This window comes from Myxine glutinosa, chromosome 10 (genome assembly GCF_964187855.1).
Source record: "Myxine glutinosa chromosome 10, kmMyxGlut1.1, whole genome shotgun sequence".
Lineage (NCBI taxonomy): Eukaryota > Metazoa > Chordata > Myxini > Myxiniformes > Myxinidae > Myxine > Myxine glutinosa.
Window position 1 is genome coordinate 67,974,993 of NC_136270.1, and position 20,407 is coordinate 67,995,399.

The 20,407-nt window shown below is 41.7% G+C and overlaps 1 protein-coding gene across 2 annotated transcripts in view; it reads left to right on the plus strand.

The window, feature by feature from the left end:
- Window positions 1-358: 358 nt before the first annotated feature.
- Window positions 359-20,407, plus strand: part of LOC137434123 (TOX high mobility group box family member 4-B) — a 212,944-nt gene continuing 192,895 nt past the window's right edge. Inside the window, exon 1 of one of the 2 annotated variants that reach the window (XM_068126812.2) lies at window positions 359-931. The gene's annotated coding sequence lies outside the window, so the exon portion shown is untranslated. The remainder of the gene's footprint in view (window positions 932-20,407) is intronic. The other variant, XM_068126813.2, reaches the window with a different exon arrangement.

The following is a 20,407-nucleotide window of genomic DNA, read 5'->3' on the forward strand; positions in this document are numbered from 1 at the left end:
TTCCTTTCCTTTCTTTTCTTTACTTTCCTTTCTTTTCTTTACTTTCCTTTCTTTTCTTTACTTTAAAGTTTAAATCTAAATATAGCCAACCCCTCCCCCCCCATCCCACTTCTGTAGCGGTGTGCGTGCGTAATAAATAGATGTAAATTGGGTGAATTTTTCTTCCGGATTATATTGCTTGATCTCGAATTTTGGACGATTTGTAAAATGTCTCAACGACCTGACAATGTCTCGCAGTCCTACAGACACGTGGTGTATAGTATGTGTTTATTTTCAGCAAGGCTGTGCTCCCTGTTTCTTCATATTTACACAAGAAAATAGAAATATAAACGTGTGTTCCGTATCCTCAGTTAAATCCGACGAATGTTTAAATTGTAACAAGACAAGCAGCCCTAATAGCAAGTGTAATTACCGGCTCGGAGTTTGAGGCACTGCCGAAGCGGCACACCAGTTGTGGCGCTAGTGGCGGGGAGGGATGGTCTCCGGCAACTTCCTCAGTGGAAAACGTCACTGCAGACACTTTCTCCGTGAATGGCTAGTGACTGGAAGTTGACTGGGCCTGTGCCTCGGATGCTCGCTTCGGCAAGGCCGAGTGGGTCTAGAGCCCTGTCAGGCGCACTCTTCTCCCCCCGGTTATGAGTCTTAACTTGACTTCCTCCCACCACAAACAGTCAGGATTTTGTCACGGCGATCATCTCACGAGTTCAAAGGACGTTTGGCCCACGGCGCTCGAGGTTGCAGGACGATCCGGAAGCGACTATAAGTATAGGCGACGTGCTCGTGTGAAAAATTCAACACATATTTGCCTAACTTTGCACGGCTTTTGAAGTTGAGGCCTGGTGCTGCCCTGGGCACCTGTCCCACTGTCCCTGCGTCAACTATAACCCTTTGGAGAGCCCGAGGCTCTCTTTGGGCCTGCGATCAAGTCGAGGTATTTCGTGTGTGTGTGTGTGTGTGTGTGTGTGTGTGTGTGTGTGTGTGTGTGTGTGTGTGTGTGTGTGTGTGTGTGTGTGTGTGTGTGTGTGTGTGTGTGTGTGTGTGTGTGTGTGTGTGTGTGTCGAAAATTCAATTTGAATTTTTGAATCTTGAACATTCAATTTTCTTGAACGGTGACAATCACAATGTGTCTGACGAAAGTTGAATGAGTCAGGCCTGCGTATAATAGCCTGAGCACACTCAAGGAAGGACGGTAAATCTGGAAAGTATTCTGTTAGGTTTATACTGCGTTTCAGTTTATACTGGTTTATACTACTTGCGTTTACACACACACACACGTGTGTGTGTGAAATTGGGGGTGGATAATTGGAGAGCGTAATTCTGATACCTTTTCCACGTGGATCCACAAATATGTAACTTCGCATGGCCGTCACCCTTTTTCAATTGTTGATATCAAAAGTAAACATGTGACCGTTTTGACATGTTTTGTACTAATTGCTTTGCTCCGATATATTTATGCTTTCACACCTGTCTGTCTGTCTGTCTGTGTCTGTCTTAGGGTTACCATATTTGATTTTCAAAAAAAGAGGACACAGAGGACAAATACAATAGTGGGGGGTGTATCTATCGGTATCTAACAACTAATGTGTATTAATGTATTGTGTATACTGTGATATAATCCAGGTCTACATTGAGTATCTATAAATAAGAACAAGTGTTATGGCCCCAAAAATCAATGTTATAATTATTTAAAATTCAATGTACCTCGTTACATGTGGTGAGTCTTTTCCTTTCACCAGTCCTTCAATTTTGCCAATGAGGACGACGAGCGCTCTCCTCGAACTTCTTTCTCGTGCTTGTCCGAATCCAGTACATGAGATTGTAAATCAATATCACCTTTATTACCTACGCTGTTGGTCTGTTTGTCTGTCTGCTTGTGAACAGGATATCTCAAAATGTTATGGATGGATTCGGACGAAATTTGGAGAGGTTAGGTATGTGACGAGGACAAAATGACTAGATTTTGGTGAAGATCCGGATCCGATAATTTTTTACGTGATTATTCACCATTCAGAGGCAGGGTGAAAAACAATATACATATAGCACAATATCTCAAAGTTGTGGACGAGTTATGACAAAACTAGGTGGATGAGTTGGTTAGGCGACAAGAACAAGTCTGAATCCAGATCCGGCATATCGGTGGTAAACAAAATGTAAACTGTACAGCCTGCCGGAGGTATGTGCCCCAATGAGTGCCGTTCTCACTTGCTACAGAGAGACACACGTACCTGCACCTCATAGCATGCACTCGGTTTCCATTCTTCAGGACCACAGCAAAAACACAGGAATTTTGTCTTTAGTTCTGCAGCGAATTTACACTTTAGTTTTGGCGTTGTAAAGAAGAAAATCAAATAAATGCACACTCTGGTGCAAAAAAAAACACACGCGCCAAGTCAATTTTTTAAACATTTTTTTTGTCATAACTATTTTACTATATATTAAACTAGAACGATGTTCTTCAACGTCACGACGTCGACTGATATGCCTCCGCCCATATTATTACATCATTATAATACTTGTATCAAGTTTGATTTAAATCCATTCAGCTGTGCCCAAGTTAGCACATTTTTACCTGATATAACCTCTGACCTTTAACATATTGACCCCAAAATCTAATCAGTTAATCTTTACATAATTATACATATCTGTACCAAGTTTGAATTAGATCCCTTTAGTTGTTCTCAAGGTATAGACCTATTGCAGACTTTGACCTTTGACCTTTGACCTCTTGACCCCAAACGTTAATCAGTTTATCTTTACATCATTATACATATGTGTACCAAGTTTGAATTGGATCACTTCAGCCATTCTCAAGTTATAGACATATTAGGACTTTGACCTTTGACCTCTTGACCTCAAATTCTAATCAGTTAATCTTTACATCATTATACATACCTGTACCAAATTTGAACTAGATCACTTCAGCCGTTCTCAAGTTATAGACATATTACAGACTTTGACCTTTGACCTCTTGATCCCAAAATATAATCGGTTCATCTTTACATCATTCTACATAAGTGTACCAAATTTGGTCAGAATCCCATCACTGGTTCACAAGTTATCGTGGCTCAGGATATTCACCTAACATGACCTCTCACCTTTGGCCTTTGACCTCGTGACCCCAAAATCTAATCAGTTCATCTTTACCTCATTATACAGACCTGCACCAAGTTTGACGAAGATCCCTTCAGCCGTTCTCAAGTTATTGCGGTGACGAAAACCTATGACGGATGGACGGACGGACAACCTGAAAATATACTGCCTCCGGCGACTTTATCAGCGGAGGCATAATAACTGTACAAATCATTATGCATTCGCTTGACCTTTAGCTTTCTTTAAATAATGTAGTTTTTTTTGGTCAAACTTTCACAAAGTTTATTGCACCGAGAAATGCCATTATTGTCCCATTCATGCTTGACAGCTTCCCAAAGTTGATTCGAATTTGCAAATTTCCTTCCAATAGGTTTGTGCTGAATATGGGCCCAAAAATTATATATATGGGGTTCAAATCAGGACTCTGACCATCCAGAACATAAGTTTCAGGGACTTTTTCTCCAACCATGTTTTGGTGGCTTTTGCAGTATACAACAACACAACAACAGGCATTTTAAGGCCATTTTCCCTGCAAGAGCGGGGGTTAGCCTTGCGGTCCCCATGACAATCTTCTCCATTTTGCCCTATTTTCTGCATCTCCCCTTGTTAACCCCCTTGCCCGCATTTCTTCTTCGACCATCTTTAGCCAAGTCTTTCTTGGTCATCCCCGTCCTCTACCTCCTTCTACATTAATTTCCATCACTCTTCTCAACCAGTCACTTTCATCCTTCCTCAACACATGACCAAACCATCTCAACCTGTTTCTCTTCACAGCATCCATCACAGGCTCTATTCCCATCATCTTTCGGAATTCATCATTTGTCTTCCTCTCTCTCAACGACACTCCACGCATCCACCGAACCATTCGCATTTCCACCTTTTCCAGCCTTCGTTGCTGCTCTACGTTCATTACCCATGTCTCGCTCCCATAAATCATAACACTTCTCACACATGCAGCATACACCTTTCCCTTCAGCTTCAACGACACTCCCCTCCTCGTCAGCACGCCACTCAGTTCCCGAAACTTCTTCCATGCACATCTCACTCTAGCAACCGTTGCCGAGTCTGATCCACCTTCTCCATTCAGCATGTCTCCTAGGTAACAAAATGTTCTCACACCTTCCAGCTTCACGCCGTCTCTAAGATCCAACTCAACATTTCCGCCATCTGCAGCTCCCTCTGTGCACACCTTACACTTGAATGTAGCTGCCACACTGGTTAATGATCCTCTCAAACCACTACATTTTTGATGAACCCACTCAGCGCACATTGTACATTGAATGGAGTTCACTCCGACACCCTTCCTGCACACAGCACTCGGCCACTTCCCAGTTCTTTCCACCTCACCACATGCTTTACCACTTGCCATCACCTTCGTTTTTCCGATATTCACCTTCAGACCTTAAATGTCTCTATACATTCCTTCCACTTGTTCATCTTCTCCTTCAGTCCATCCATACTTTCTGCAATCAACACCAGATCATCTGCATACAACAACTCCCACGGTAAACCATCCTTTACGTTCTGAGCCAGCACCTCCATCACAGCTACAAATAGTAGTGGACTTCGTACCGACCCCTGATGCACTCCCACCTTCACCTCAAACTCACCACTGTTCCCGTCCTTTGTCCTTACAGCTGTGCGAGGCTTTTGCAGTATGGGAAGGGGAATTATCTTGTAGTTGTTGTTGAAATGCAATTGTTGAAATTTACTCAGGGCTGAATCTCTCATTAGATCTGCGAATGCAAAATTCTGGGGCATCAATGCAAAGCTGAAATCTTGATTCATCACTACACAGAACTCTCTGACACCAGTTTGGATCACAGTTCCCATATTCGGCCAAAAAGTGCAATTTGTCCTGAATATTTTTCTTAGATTATAATAGAGGCTTCTTAGCACATCTTCTTGAGGCAACATCCACATCAGTCGACCTTCTTGTAATGGTCCTTCTGGAAACAGTCTTGTTTTCAGCAGTTCTGAAATCCCCTGACAGTTTCCATTGGCTTTTCTTTCTTTCCTGAAGAACGATGAATTTCAGTCACCTGTCACCTGGTAGTGGCTCTAGGCCTGCAAGATCACTTCTACCTTTCAGTAGAACCAGTTTTCTGGAACTGTAGACCTATTCTCTTTATTGTTGGCAAATAAATAGGGATGTTCTCCTTCTTCAGGAGCTTTGGATTTCAGAAGATGTCTTGTCCCCTTGAAGAAAACAAGCAATTCGATTTTAATATCCCCATCAGCATGGAATTTCTCTTTCTTTGGAGGCATTTAAATTGAACCACAACAAAACATGACCTACACTAACTGTACAAGTCATAAATTAGAGCAATTTAGGCACGACATAGTTGTGGCCAAAAATATTGGCACCCTTGCACTTTTTTCAAATTACGCACCATTTCTTCCAGAAAATTGTTGAAATTAAAAAGTCTTTTAGTATCCACATATGTATTTCTTTGGTTTGCAGTGGAACAAAACAAAAAAAGCTGAAAACATAACTAAATCTTAGGTTATTCCACACAGAAATCCTAAAATGGCCCGGACGATATCATTGGCACCTTTTAGACGTTTTTTTTTGTTTTGTTTTTGTATACAAGATCGAGGTTCGTGTAAGAGCTAACAATGACAAAAAACAAACAAACGGACACATAAGACATAATAAAGGGAGCGGGAGACAAGATGGGGAGAGAGAGGGAAGCACACAAGTACAACATTTGTGGGGGAGGAGGTTGGGAAGGGGGGTGAGGGTGGGAGAGGCAAAAAAAAAACACATGGACACAACTAGGACTTCCAGGAAAGTTCTAAGTCGGTATTTCAAAAAAGTGGATCTGGGGTGAATTGACAGGGGTAGAAAAGATCAAGGTTTTGGATGGGGGAAGATAAGAGATGGTGGTGAACATCTGTTTTAAAGACCTGGAAGGAGGAGTGGGATTGAAGAGAGTGAGGGAGTTCGTTCCAGAGGCGGGAGAAAATAGGAATGAAAGAGTGAAGGTGAGCAGAGAGTCTTGATTTTGGCAGTTTCACCAGAAGCAGTAATGTCTGCTAATATCCAAAAGGTTCTAGGTTATATTATCTAGGCCCCCCACTTTGTAACCAAAGGTTACACCTTACCTTAATTGCATACTACCTTATGGAGGTCGGACACAAGATTGTAGCCAAGCATGTGCAATCTCAAGGCTACAAGTCCATCTCCATATACCTTGATGTTCCTGTGTCCACTGTACGCAATGTTATCAGGAAGTTTAAGGCCCATGGCACTGCAGCGGACCTCCCTGTATGTGGCTGCAAGAGAAAACTTTTTTGAATATTGCAGCGAAGGATTCTTCGAATGGTGGAGAAAGCACCTCGATCAACTGCCAAACAGATTCAAGATGACCTTCAGACACGAGGTACGACAGATTCAACTCATATCATCTGGCACCAACTCAATGAAAGGGGGACACTCAGGAGGACCTCACTGCTGAGAGAGAGACGTAAGAAAGCCTGACTGGAGTTTGCCAAAACACACCTGAACAAGCCAAAATCCTTCCGGGAGAATGTCCTGTGGACAGATGAGACCAAATTAGAGCTTTTTTGGTAAAGCACATAATCTCTATGTTTAGACAAAACAAAATAAAGCCTTCAAAGAAAAGGACACCTTCTCTAACAGTCAAACATGGAGGAGGGTCAGTGATGTTTTGGGCTGATGCACTGCCTCTGGCACTGGGTGCCTTGAATGTGTGCATGGCATCATGAAATCAGGAGATTATCAAGGCATTTTGGAGCACAATGTTCAATCCAGTGAACAAAGCTGGGTCTCCGGCAAAGGTCATGGTTCTTGCAGCAGGACAATGACCCCGAACACACTTCAAAAAGCACCCAGGAATAGTTCAAGACAAAACGCTGGACTCTTCTGATGTAGCCAGCAATGAGTCCAGATCTAAATCCCATTGAACACCTGTGGGGAGATCTGAAAACAGCAGTTTGGAGAAGGCACCCTTCAAATCTGGAAGAACTGGAGCAGTTTGTAAAAGAAGAGTGGGTCAAACTGCCAGTAGAAAGGTGTAGGAGGCTCATTCATGGCTATAGGATGTGCTTGTCTGCAGTTATTTTGTCCAAAGGCTGTGTGTGCTACCAAATATCATGTCTAGGGTGTCAATAATTTTGTCAATGCCATTTCTTTTTATTTTCTGATTTAAAAGGATATATTAAGTTCTGAATCAAAAATAAAGGTTCTGTAATATTAACGGTGAAATAAAGAATTGTGGAGACCAAATGCTTTTGTCAATTTCAACTTATTTTCTAGAGAAAATTGTGTTATTTGAAAAAAGTACAAGGGTGCCAATATTTTTGACTGTATGTGCAGTAAACAGGCAAAAACAATGACAACACCCTAAAATGCATTGCAGATATTTAAAAGTATACCTCTCACAGTAAAATATTTCTTTGAATATTTTTTTGTGACAGAACAGTCGTATCTTCCTTTTACAGTCATTTATAACTGAAGTCATATCCTCCTTTGTTATGTGTAAAATTTATATCTGTTTTGTCTTACCTGAGATATTGGCCTTAAACGATGAAAGGTGAAAAGACGAGAGTTAAAAAAAAAATTTTTTTTGAGAACAAAACTTCTTAAAACACAAATTTTTCCATAAAAATAGCTGTAAACCACCCAGGAGGCTTTAGCTGCTGAAACATTGGTCAATTTAAACTGGAATATGTACTGTGCATCTCTGGCTCCAAATTTGAAAACAATCAGCTTGGCTCATTTTTTTTTGAAAAGGAGTGTATACAGTACGGACTCAGAAAAGACACTGAATAAGTACACCACTCACTGCGAGGTTGGACAGGAAGTGGGCGCGTGATGTTCAAAGACGTCCATTATGCCATGACGGATTAATAGACTTGTGCCAAGCTGTCCTGCTCTAAACATTACATAACCACATTTTATCACAGTGCAAGAAAATGCACAAAAATGGTTTAACTGTTTAAATAATGTAAAAAAGAAATCCCAAATTGTAAAATGTATCCCTTTGAAAATACAAAATCAAAAATAACGGAAAAAACCCACACATTTGTCTGTATTTAAAAACCCCAACTGAAATGTTGCATCATTTATTTGTTCTTACTAGTACACCCGCTCACTATGGGAGCAGCAGGGGGTCATGTTATTATCCTTATTATTATTATTGCCAATTATTAGCTAACCTGGAACGAAGTTCAGGGGAACTTATGCGATGGCAGGTTGTCCGGTTGTCCGTCCGTCCGTCAGTCCGTAAACACTTGAAACTTCTTTGAAACCACTGAAGGGATTGCGACCACATTTGGCACAAATGATACTTGTTGTGTTGTGACTAAAGTTTGTTCACGGCATTAAAAAATCGGGGTTTAAGGGGATCTACCAGGGGTCAAAGTAGATCCAGGTTTGAACTCCCAAAATCGGTTTTTGCGTTCTTCTCAGAAACTACACACGTAATTCCGATGAAACCTAACCACAACCTTCATCACCCGTGATGTACCAATGTTTGTTCCCGGCATTAAAAAAAATCTGCCCGTTTGGGGATCTATGGGGGGAGGGGGGGGGGTTGCCCCTCCAAAATGTGGAGGAAGGGGGAGGGCAAGGGGGGGGGGAGGGAGGGGGAGGGGGAGGAGGGGAGGGGGAGGGAAGGGGGGGGCAGGAAAGGAAGGGGGTTCATCACCTTTTTGTTGAATATATGCTTGTGAATGTGGCGTTTATCACGTTTCTGAGTTAAGTGTGATGTCGATCAGGAAGAAGAAGCCGTACTACCAACTTCGTACACTTCCGGAATTGTTTGATTGATTTGTGTTCAAATGTCTGGTGATTGTTTTGTATTTATTTTTGCGAATGTGTACTTGTATATAACTGTCATTAATTTAAAAAGGCTGCGGCACTATGGCGCGTTTTTTTTTTTTTTTGTTTTTTTTTTAAATCCAAAAAAACGAACTTTTTCCAGTTTTTTTTTTTTTGCCTAAAACACTCCCAGGCACTCACTGATGAACCTCTGAAAGTTTGACGAAGATGCGTTCAGCCATCTCTGAGAAAAATGGCAACACAGACAGACAGACAGACAGACAGACAGACACACAGACCAACATCTCTCTTATATAGTAGATTTATACTTCTGGTCGAGGCCGCTTGCCCGTTGCTCACATGAAAACGGCACGCTAAGCTATTTATACACTTTAACATGGCATTCGTTCAAGGAGTAAACATCCCTTGGGGAGGTGGGATATTATTAGTATTAATATTGCTTTGTGATAACATTAATATTATGCTTTTGTTATTGGAAGCGGCCTTGGAAAAACACTACGATAAAGCTAGCCTAACACGGATATACACCTCAACACGCAACCCTCTTGGCAGAGAAAAAGCCCCGTGGGGAGGGGGGCAAATGAAGTGGCTACAACCTCCATTGTACGACCCTTAGTCCACCTGTCAAGTTTGATTGATATTGGATAAGTAACGACTGAATGTATCGCGGTCAAAAATCGTCAGACAGACAGACAGACAGACAGACAGACAGACACCCAGACACCAAATTGCGTATTTTAGTATGATTGCTTCTTGTTTCCTTCCACCATGCCATTTGCTTGTTATTAAATACTAGCAATGGTACCCACCCTCTGGGCGGGGCTTCAATTGGGAGGCCCAAATGAAAAGGCAAAATATCAGAAATTGAAGGCTTTTTTATTTGAAACAATTCATATAAACATCCGTTAAATCATATCACACGCAAATCATCAAAATCTACAGTATTTGTAGAATTTCAATAAAAGCCACATCACTGTTCATAACGGTAAATATTATTCCATCGTGTTTGGGAAAATTGGAAAAATTGGAAATTGGAAAAATTGGAAAAACAATACAGCCTATTTTACTCCAGGGGGTTTTAAACGATTTATATAAACATCCATTACATCATACCACACGCAAATCATCAAAATCTAAACAGTATCTTACTATAATTCACCAAATGTCCCACAGTGATCGATACACTATGATCGTGGTGATCGTGAATCGTGATCGATAATCGTTTTCACAATCGCTATGTCGTATGTACTCCCGATACGTGTTTCCTTCAGTTGAAATGGGTTAGAATTCTCTCAAGCAGGGATTCAACCCGTGTCTTTATAAAAGGTCTTTTTCCGAGGTCACCTAGTTCGATCGGTGCAGCTGTGCAGCGATCGGTGCAGCCGTTTGTGCGGCACCCGGGAAAACAACATAGTCACAATGAGAACAATGAACGTCATGCAAACGCGAATGTTATGCGGAAGTCCAAACCTGAGAATGCTGGAGACCAAAGCTGAAATTGGGAAAACTAAATAGCCTATGTTACTCCTGGAGATCCTAGGATTATACACCCAAAATATCTTTGCGATCGGTTCAGCAGTTTTTACGGTACCTTCGAACAGACAGACAGACAGATGGACGGACATTTGGTGAATTATAGTAAGATACCGTGGCCTGCAAAGGTATTCATCCCCTACCAATAATGCCGCATTTAGATTAATTATGTAGGAACATTTTTCCAAATGAACTTTTTTATTAATAATTGAAGAGATCAAATTAAACACTGTTAAAGTTTAAGGAGGTTTCATATCAGGAATACCTGAAAAGAAACATGTACAAATCAAAATTTAGTGGTTTGCAAAAGTATTCAGCCCCTAAGGTCAGTACTTGGTGGAAGCACTTTTGCAGCAATGACTTTCATGAGTTGTTTTTTTTTGGTCGGTCTCTACCAGCTTTGCACAGTGAGATGGTGAAATCTTTGCCTATTCTAAACAAAAAAAATTCTCTCGTTCTGCCAAGTTTGTTGGGGATCGTCGATGGACTGCAATCTTCACGTCTCGCCATAAATTTTCAATTGGGTTCAAGTCAGGACTTTGACTGGGTCACTCAAGAACATTTATTTTCTTCTTATTCCTCCACTCAAGTGTGGCTTTAACTTTGTGCTTCAGATCATTGTCCTGCTGAAATATGAATCTCCTAGCCAGTTTCAGATTTATGGCTGACTCAAGCAGGTTTTCATCAAGGATTCTCCTGTACTTTGCATCGTCCATTGTCCCTTCTATCCTAACAAGCTTTCCAGTCCCTGCTGATGAAAATCAGCCCCATAACATGATGCTCTGACACTACCATGCTTGACAGTAAGGATGGTGTTGACTGGGTGATGCGCAGTGTTAGGCTTGCGCCAGGTGTAACACTTTGAATTGAGACCAAAAAGTTGAATTTTTGTCTCGTCTGACCATAAAACTTTTCTCCACATGCCTGAAATATCATTAAGATGCTTTTTCACAAACTGCATACAAGCTTTTAGATGCATCTGTTTCATTTTTGGCTTTTTTCTTACCACCTGCCCATTGATGACAGCTTTGTGAAGGGAACGGGACATTGTTGATTGATGAACATAGAGTCTTGCATATTTTTCAAAGTCATTGCTGGATTTATAGTAACATTCCAAACCAGTTTCCTGCTTGCTTGGCTGTTGAGTTTGGATGGGTGACCTGATCTGAGTAAATTATGGCTGGTATGATATGTATTCCACTTCTTCAGGATGGATTTCACCATACTCAAAGGGACAATGAGTGACTTTGAAATCATCTTATAACCCCCTCCTGAACAGTGCTTCTCCACCACTTTATGTCTGATTTCTTTGGAAAGCTCCTTAGTCTTCATGTTTGCCATGTTGTTTGACCAAGTGAGTTGCATCTTAAAACTTAGATAACAGGGGGAACATAATTTATAAGTTGAACCACTGATTACATACAGGTGAAACCTGTTACACGTATTTTGTAACCTTTCAAACAAATAATTTGCTCCTGAAGTGATTTAGGGTTCATCAGACAAAGGGTTTGAATATTTATGCAACTGCGAAGCATCTGATTTTCTCTGTTAATCAAACTTATTCACATTTTATCTGCATTTTTTAGCTTTATCACTGGAGTAGTTTGTGAAGACTGTATACATTAACTTTGATTTGAAATCATCATGAAATAAGTAGAGGTGGCATCAAAATGTTTAAACATTGGAGGGGGGTGAATACTTTTGCAGGCCACTGTACCTTGCCTCTGGGTGAATTCGGCTTGTCCTGGCTGCTTTTGTTTGGTGGTTTAGGCTGGTTGCCGGTCAATTGTGAGGTGATTTAAACCGCTTTAGACTAGACCTCACTCGTGACCTCATTTGCAGGCACAGGCAGGCACAGGTTTGCTTGACTGAATTAATAAGCGGCACAGGCATCTATCGTTGTGACATCCGGTTTGTTCCTCGGGCCCACAAGCAGGTAAACGTGGCAAATAGGCCTGGAAACTTGCTCGTGGCCATGGATTTAGCTGGCGGTTGCGGTCGTTTAACTTCTTCTGAACCATAAGGGTCAAATTTGTGAAAGGCATTTAGCGAGCATTTTGCTATCATGTGCCTAACCCTTAAATGTTGACAAAAACAAAACATCGTTGTATGCGCACAGCTAATCACCCATCGAGATAGTAATTTATGGAGGGAGATAAACAGCCGATCAGTTGTGCGTGCTTAAACAGCTGATTAGCCTGTGAAACACCACACATACTGTATCTCCAGCATCCATTTGAAATGATACACTTGCATAGAATAACAGCACCACAGGCAATTGTAGGAGGGGATTCAGGCCATTGCTCCTCGTCGTAGATGTCAGTTAAAAGCTATCTGTTATGGCCAGTATGCATGGGCTGCTGTATTTTAGCTCGACATTGGTAAATGCATAAACATGAATGATTAAAATCAATTGCTACATGATGTAAATTTGATGTTATGCGACTATTTGAAACTCTGGCAATGATGAAATTGATGTAATAAGCTGATTTTGACTGTGGAGGGTAATATTGCATTGGAACCAGAAGATTATTGGTGTCTAAGATGGAAGGTTATTGTACCAACAAGAATCGCATTTTCTCGAAGGTCCAGGATCTTTCTGTGGTGCTATATATACCCGAGAGAGAAGGTATGGGCACGGGAAATGTGAACCGACCATCTCCATGCTCAAGTTAACTCGTGAAATTGGATAAGTGAAAGAAGTTTCATTTTCTAGAGATGTTTGTGGATGCATGGAGCCTCTTTTAATCAGGAAAAGGTAACTCATTAAGTCTGTGTGCCGGGAAGAAGTCCTTTGAGCTCTTCAATCGATAATATAAAAGGAGCCGTGTCTGTCTGTCTGGCTGTTTGTCATGCTATAACTTGAGAATGGATTAATGGATTTCAATAGATCCAACTACGGTGGATTTGGGTAACTCCCGGGAGTGTTTGTGATCCCCCCAAAAAGATTTAATTTTTTTTTTATGGGTACATGGACACGTGTGCCAAAACTGCAAATGCCAACACAGGATCGCATGTTAACAACACAGGATCAACAAATGTTATCCCTGGATGGGGAGCAGGGTCTCCCAGGAATCCTTTTTTATGGCGTAGCCCATCGAGCAGAGCCGTTTAGAACAGCGTTTGTCCGTCTATGTATGTATGAATGTATGTATGTCCCCTCAAACGTATACCAATCAGAGCTGAGAATCTGGTCACATGACAGGGTGATGTGATTACGTTTGATGTCATTACGGCAGTGCTGCAGTTGACTCTCCACGCACCGCCATTTTGATTTATATGCCGAACATATCGTCGAACCTGTCATATATCACAATCGCCATGCTCTACCTTTACATTTTTCATTCAGTGTGAAACACAAACAAACTGATTGTTAAAATGACCATCAAATATCGAAAGCATCGGCGTTACGTCTCTTCCAACAATACGGTATGTATAGGCCTTCGGCTTTATGACTCGCCATCCCTCGGACAAATTAAACCCAGGTTTCTTAATACAGTGGTATCGTTTCAGTACTATCTTAATACAGTGGCATTGTTTCAGTAGTATCGTTTTCGTAATAATAATAATATTATAGTAAATATAACCATAACACTTTAATCCCAATGTCGTGAATGGAAAGTTGATGGATTGAAGTGGTGTAAAAGCGGAAGTAAGGAATTCATCTCGGTTTTTTAAAAATAATATAATTTTTGTAATAATATTAATAATGTAATGTTATTTTTATAGTAAATCTAATCGTAATACTAATCCCTTTGTAGTGACTGCAACGTTACTGGAAGTTAAATATATACAGTCACGTGAAAAAGTAAGTACACCCCAAGTAAAGTTTTGACTTTTTCAACATATTTCAACATACAGCTATTTGATCTTCATTTCAACAATATTGATAGATAAAGGTGATATAATATAACAAATATCATGAAACATTTACATTTTGTAGTCCATTGTATAATTTAAATAAACATAAATGCAAATTTCGCATGTGGAAAACGTAAGTACACCCCTACAATCCTACATTTATCACTACTTCAAATACCTAAAATTAGAATCAGATGCACCAGCTCAGGTGCAAATGATTAGAACATCGTTATAGAGGATCTTGGAGGAACCTGTCTTATTTAAACCTCAGACATTTAGTTTGGTTTGCTCTTTGTTATTGAAGTGTGCGGCGTCACCATGCCTAGATCAAAAGAGCTCTCTGAGGCCTTCAGAAAGAAGGTTATAGATGCCTACGAGTCTGTGAAGGGATTTAAAAAGATCTCCAATCAATTTGAAATCAATCATTCGACTGTCCGGAAGATCATCTACAAGTGGAGAAGATGCCAAACAACTGCCAACTTGTTCAGGCCGGGCCACCCCAGCAAGTTCAGCCCGAGAGCAGACCGCAAGATGCTGAAAGAAGTCTCTAAGAACCCCAGAATGTCATCACGGGACCTACAGGTAGCTCTTGCCACTGTTGATGTCAAAGTGCACGGGTCTACCATTAGAAAGAGGCTGCACAAATTTGATCTGCATGGGAGGTGTGCCAGGAGGAAACCTTTGCTGTCCAGAAAGAACATCAGGGCAAGACTAAAGTTTGCCAATGAACACCTCGGCAAAGACCAAAACTTCTGGAACAATGTTCTCTGGACAGATCAGTCAAAGGCAGAGCTATTTGGCCACAGTACCAGAAGACATGTTTGGCGAAAACGAAAGACAGCATTTGACCACAAGAACCTGATACCAACTGTAAAGCATGGTGGTGGAAATATTATGGTTTGGGGCAGCTTTGCTGCATCAGGGCCTGGGCAGCTCACCATCATATAATCCACTATGAATTCTTCATTGTACCAGAGGGTGCTTGAGGATAATGTGAGGCCATCTGTCGGAAAGTTGAAGCTCAACCGAAGGTGGACCTTGCAACGTGACAATGACCCTAAACATACCAGTAAATCCACCAAGGCATGGCTGAATAGAAAGAAATGGAGGGTTCTGGAATGGCCAAGTCAAAACCCGTATCTGAATCCCATCGAGATGTTGTGGGGGGACTTGAAACGAGCTGTGCATGAAAGAAACCCCGCAAACATCGCACAGCTGATAGAATTCTGCATGGAGGAGTGGGCAACAATTTCTCCCAGTCGATGTCAGAGACTGGTAGACAGTTATAAGAAACGCCCACTTGAGGTTGTTTCTGCCAAAGGGGGCAATACCACCTATCAGAGCCAAGGGTGTACTTACTTTTTCCACATGCGAAATTTGCATTCATGTTTATTTAATTTATACAATGGACTACAAAATGTAAATGTTTCATGATATTTGTTATATTATATCACCTTTATCGATCAATATTGTTGAAATGAAGATCAAATAGCTGTATGTTGAAAAAGTCAAAACTTTACATGGGGTGTACTTACTTTTTCACGTGACTGTATCTTTAATATATCTATCTATAATTCCATTAATCTCTGTGTGTATGTGTGTATGTGTGTGTGTATGTGTGTTTGTATGTTTGTCTGTGACCGCTGTTTCTCGACAACCACGGGTCCGATATACTTTAAACTTGCCAGGTATATTGCTGGGGACCCGAGGATGTGCCTTTTCAAGGTTTGAAATTAATCGGACAAGTACTTACCGAGCTATGGCGATTTAGCCGTTCGCCGTTCGCTTTGGCGTTGCGAATGGACCAAACCATTGCATGTAAATAGAGGGGGGGGTTCTGTGGTCGTTGCGAATGGACCAAACCATTCATGTAAATAGAGAGGGGGGGGGGGGGGTTCTGTGGTCGTTACTGCCACATGGTTTCAAAGTTTTTTTTTGTTGTTGTTTGCACGCATGTTTTTTTGCACCCACGTACGGGCACACCCTAGGATGTTTACACACACACACACCCCTACACAAATTTTTTTTTTTTTTTTTTTTTGGCAAGGAACGGGCACCCACGTACGGGCACGTCCTAGCTTATATATAGTACGGGCATGCCCTAGTATATTAAAGGAGCGGAAGTTTTGTGTCCGGCCGGCATGCTACGTCATTACGTATATGATGTCATTACGGCGTAAACACCCTCTCATTTCGAGAGCAGCAGAAAGGTCATTCCTCTTTGGGGTATATATATTGTAGTCTCTCTATGATCGGGTCTCAAGAACATTGGGTGTGTGTTCATTTACCAAGTTTCTTGTGGAGAGATCGCCAAGTGGTGAAAGCATTCGAGCAAGCACTCCATTCAAAACCCTTAAGGAACGGCTGGCTTGGCAAGCGCTAGCTATCTGCTTCGTAAATTAGCACACCTCCAAACCTTGTGGGGTATATAGATTACAGTAGATCTTCACTCAGTTCTATAAGTAAAACGTACATCATGGATGTCGGGATACCTCCAAATTTCTTTGTTTAATGTTATAAACAGCATTAGCGACTGTTTACAAAGCTAATCAAGTGTGTTTTGGGTTTATAATATTTTACAAGCCCGGCTTCGCCGCTGTTAGACTTTTGGTCTTGTTTTTCTTCCCCATAGATTAGCCATCGCAGCAAAGATTGGTATTTAAGTCAGCGAAGCGACGGGTCTCATATTCCAGTAATCCTGAAAGGACCAGTGTTATGAGACACATTTGATTTGGCTAATTGAGGACGACGTGAACAGATAGACACAACCGATTGACATGGCAAGGATATCGAGCGAGTGCAACAATGTGCGAGTCGACGTTGGACAGTACTTGTTGTGTGAGGTGATCATATTGGGTCGGGTCGGGTCGGCAGGACAAAGACACTGTATGAAGACTCCTTAATGTGGGAGTCAGAGTTGAGCATTGTATGCAACAGTGAACTGCCTCAGTTGACTGTATCCTTTTGTTTGAAATACAATACTCCGTTTCGACCATTACATTGTTTTGGACAGAGGACGTGGTGGTGGATGGATCAGACTCGGCAACGGTTGCTCGAGTGAGATGTGCATGGAAGAAGTTTCGGGAATTGAGTGGCGTGCTGATGAGGGGAGTGTCGTTGAAGCTGAAGGGAAAGGTGTATGCTGCATGTGTGAGAAGTGTTATGATTTATGGGAGCGAGACATGGGTAATGAACGTAGAGCAGCAACGAAGGTTGGAAAGGGTGGAAATGCGAATGGTTCGACGGATGTGCGGCGTATCGTTGAGAGAGAGGAAGACAAATGATGAATTGCGAAAGATGATGGGAATAGAGCCTGTGATTGATGCTGTGAAGAGGAACAGGTTGAGATGGTTTGGTCATGTGTTGAGGAAGGATGAAAGTGACTGGTTGAGAAGAGTGATGGAAATGAATGTAGAAGGAAGTAGAAGACGGGGAAGACCGAGAAAGACTTGGCTAAAGATTGTGGAAGAAGAAATGCGGGCAAGGGGGTTAACAAGGAGAGATGCAGAAAATAGGGCAAAATGGAGAAGATTGTCATGGGGACCGCAAGGCTAACCCCCGCTCTAGCAGGGAAAATGGCCTTTTAAAATGCATGTTGTTGTTGTTGTTGTTTGACCATTACATTGTTTTCTGTGTTCATTGTGCAGTCGCCCAGAAATCACAGACACCGACACCATCTGACCATTTTATTGATAGCCGACCTGAACGATCGATCGTTAATACTCGTGAATCCATACCATGGGCTTGCATTTATTAGAGAACCAGCTGGATTTGGCCACTCACTATTAACCCGAGGTAACAGTCTGTTGATCCAGGTCATCTTGCACTAGATTCAGCAACCAACGAAATGATTTCCTTCAAGAGTCCATAACGCCGGACAAATTTGATATTGTGATCCTTCTCCAGAGGATTGCATCTATCCTCGAAGATTCTCAATGCCCAGCGAACTATCCTATTCCTATCCTATTCTGCCTACTTTTGAGCTAATTCAAGCAACTCCTATCACATCCATATTCACTGTCCATGTGGACGACCAATTATAAGTGTGCAATGCTTGCTTCAAGGAATTAAACACACTCTTAAACATGCCCTTGCTGACATGTAAAAGTTTCTTTGTTATATAAACGCTTGTGATTAAGTTTTCATCCGCACTAGATAAACACTATTTGGCGATTGGCGATTACTTTGAACGGATGATCATCACATGGTTAGCGATTCTACATATGTCTAACTCTTAAACACCTTTTGTAAATTCGGCCCTGTCTTTTAGCATACGAGTTAATGACTCGCTAACAAATCCCCTGCAGGCAACCTCACTGGAATAAAATATACCTCTGCAACCTCGGTCTTCACACTCTTCCTTCAACTCAGCATACTTCGCTCTCTTCCTCTCATGAGCTTTTATCCTTCTCACCTAAGGGCCCGTCAATTCAATCATCACCACAATTTTACACTGTTGTGACCGCACCACAATATCTGGACTCAGCCTCATACTCGTCACTTTTACCAGCATCGTCAAATGGCCTCCCCGATCAATATTGATTCTCCGTCCACTTCCTTCATCCACCCACTATGCTGTGTGCATTTTTCTTCGCCTTCCTCATCTTCCTGGTGCCTTCACGCATAGAGTCAACAAGCATTCTGGATTTCCGTAAGCCTTTCCTCTCAGTACCTAAAGCTTCTTTGAGGATCACACCAGCAACTTTTGGTGCTTTTCCACCGCGGTACCGTACCGTACCGTACCGTACTGTAACCAAAATCCGTTTTTTCGTTTTTCCATTGCCAAGTGAACCGTACCGTACCTAATACCTAAGTACCCATGCTAAATTTGGTTCCTGCTATGGATATGGTACCAAGCGAGCCGAACCCAGACCTATGGGTGGAGCTAGCAATACTGCAGACCCTTGATTGGTCAATCACAATCATCAATTCAGGAAGAAAGTAAAAGGTAGTCGTAATGACTAATGTTACTAGCTATATATGGAGGCTAACGTAACATACTGTACCTGTATTATTTGTTTGCGCCGACGAACAAGGCCTAAATCTTCGTTGTCGTTCTTCATAATTGTCTGCAACAGTTTCTTTATCTTTTTAGCTGTCCTCTTTCTGGCGTCTTTCACCTTCTTCTCAAACACTTCCTTCTCAAACACGTCCTCTCTCTTTTTGCATTTCGCTAAAAAACTCATGTTCAGCTGAAACCAAAACCCGACGAAGAAGTAAAACACAGCTTCAAGTTCCTCCATAGTTGCGGAGCTGTTTACAGTTTAGTGTCGCATGAGAAACTACCTCCACCAGGAGTTGCAGTAGAGTAGAGAGCATACCTCCACCAGGTGTCGCAGTAGACAGCATACCTCCACCAGGTGTCGCAGTAGACAGCATACCTCCACCAGGTGAACAGTTTACGTTTTATATCCCAGAGTAGACCAGAAAATCACAATACAGAATCGCATTTAATCAAAATCATCCGTCCATAACTTTTTGAGATATCCTGCTGTATATCATTTTTGGCCATATCTCACAATTGTGAAGAATCACTTAAAAACTTCTGCTCGCCAGATCCGGATTAGGATCTTCACCAAAATTGAATCGATTCTTCCTTGTCACACATCCAGCCTGTCCAAAAAGTTTCCTCCAAATCCATCCATAACTTTTTGAGATATCCTTTTATGTATCGTTTTTGGCCCTATCTCCCTATTAGTGGGGCAACTTAGCATAACAATTGTGCATTTTGTGAGGAAAGCACCAAATTTGGCACACTAGTAGACGATCATATTATAAAAATATCTGGATATTGGGCCATCTCAGATTCAGAGATTTGATTTTTGCAAGATTTCGATCCGATTGGGATCGAAGAGAACACCTTCTTCGTCTTCTGTACAGTGAAGTTGCCAGCCCTGAATTCTCTGGCTACATCTGGGTGCTTCATTGGGAGTGCAACCATGTCCCTCAGGTGAACAGGGACCCACCTGGCATAGTGTGTGTGGTCTAAGGCATGGAACCATGGGACCAGTTCCGTCAGGGCATCAAGGTACATCGTGAATGAAGCCTGCCGCAGAGAACGCACGTAGACCAGTACCAACATGTCTAGTTCCTGCACAGTTGCCCAGTACTGAA